Source organism: Pteropus vampyrus, unplaced genomic scaffold, assembly GCF_000151845.1.
Source record: "Pteropus vampyrus isolate Shadow unplaced genomic scaffold, Pvam_2.0 Scaffold576, whole genome shotgun sequence".
Classification (NCBI taxonomy): Eukaryota; Metazoa; Chordata; class Mammalia; order Chiroptera; family Pteropodidae; genus Pteropus; species Pteropus vampyrus.
The window spans coordinates 190,601-192,486 of record NW_011889357.1 but is presented as its reverse complement, the minus strand read 5'-3'; positions in this window follow the sequence as shown (position 1 = coordinate 192,486).

The following is a 1,886-nucleotide window of genomic DNA, read 5'->3' as shown; positions in this document are numbered from 1 at the left end:
GGAGGTTTTGTCACGTGTCCACACGCATGTGGCTCCATCATCTCCTCACCTCTTTTCCCTCCTCTTACGTTTTCCTAACTGAACATTCTTGGACGGCCGCAGCGACGGGGGGGCGGATGCCACAGTTACCCCACCAAACGGGAGTAAGTTCTGCAGGCGGGAGCTGGACAATTTACGACTCTATCCAGTGCCTAGAACGGTGCCTAGCACACAGCAGGTGCTGAAGAATATTCATCAAATGAATAAATGACATTTTCAGATGCAATTAGGAGCTCGAAGGGTGTCAGCAGGCCACGCAAGGCTGGACGGGGTGAGGGGAGCAGCCTCAAACCAGGTCTGCCGGCCACGCCCAGGCTCTCACCTGCCTGCTCTGTACGGTGTGGTTTTCGTTAAAAAAAGACTCTCACATTTTTTTTCATGCAGTTTATGGGTTTTGATTGCCACTGATAATGGAATTATCTCTATGAAGTTCTAATGTGTGATTGCTGTATGCAAACAGGTTTTATCTATTTTTCTTGTTTCCAACCACTTTTTTTAAGGTGTCTTCTTTTACATTATTTCACAGTTGCTATGAGAGCCAGGATTTCCATACAATGTTAATGGCATGTTCTAGTTTGTCTTTGTTTCTGTTTTGCCAAGAACGGCTTCAGTGTTTGACAATTAAGTATGATGTTTGCTATTGACATGGCAGTGACATTTTCTTCATCGTTCAGAAAATAATCATCAATGCTTAGTTTTTAATCGAAATAGGTGTTGGGTTTTATTAAAACCTTTTCATCACCTGTAAAAGTGATAACTTTTCTTACTTGACATATTTATATGATGAACAGGAATGATTAGGTCATCATTAAAATCATATCCATATTTTTCCTGTACTTCTCTTCATGTACTTTTGAATTCCATTAATCAGACTTGTCACATCAATATTCACAATGGAGATTTAGTTTTTTGCGTGTGTGTGTGTGTGTGTGTGTGTGTGTGTGTGTATGTGTATGTGTGTATTAGTATTGAGGCTATGCTTAGTCTCCTACCCTGGAGCAGTTTACATATTTTGGGAATTATCTCCTTCTTAAAAGGAACAGCCAATTATATTTATTTCCAGATATTGGACTATCATGTACTCACTAAAATTAGATTAAGAATCTAAATAACATGTATAATGCTTAAGCTGTGATAATATGTTAAAAAATCAGGATACAAATTTGGTTATGTAGTAAGATCTCAATTATGAAGAAAATTTTTAAGAAAAGTTTTTTAATTTTTTAAAATCCCCAAGAGTTTTTCTCTCATGAATGTGATCATGAAGATTTTTTTTCTACTTTAATTCCCAAATCTTATAGAATATGTATTATTTTTATAATATAATGAAGCTTTAGAAGAATGGAATGAAGCTTTTATATATTTGTACAAATTTTATCCATGTAAGAATAAAATGTATACGTAAGTATAGCCCGATGGTTCATGTGGGTAACTGGGAGAAAGAAGGAGCTGATACAGGAAAAGAGAAGCAAACATCTGGTTAAGAAGGAAACGAAGTTAGTGGAAAATTGACAGCGGAATTCGCAGGTATTTTTTTATTATCTTTCAGTAAGAATACTTTGAATACTTTAATTCTTTAATAAATAAAGTGTTTAAAACAAAGTCAGAAATGAGAACTAGATCTTATTTGACCGTTAACGCTTCTCCTAAAACTTGGTGACCGAAGTTAAGGAACTAAAAACAGGAGTCATGCAAAGACAGACTGAAGGCCATTGAAGCTGACAAGGACAGTGCGAACCCGGGTGTCCAGGCTCGTTGCTGCCATCGCTGAGATGCCACTGCCAACGCTTCCCAGTCACGGAGGCCCAGGCAGGTGGGCACAGCGGGTGGGCACAGCGCCCAGGAGC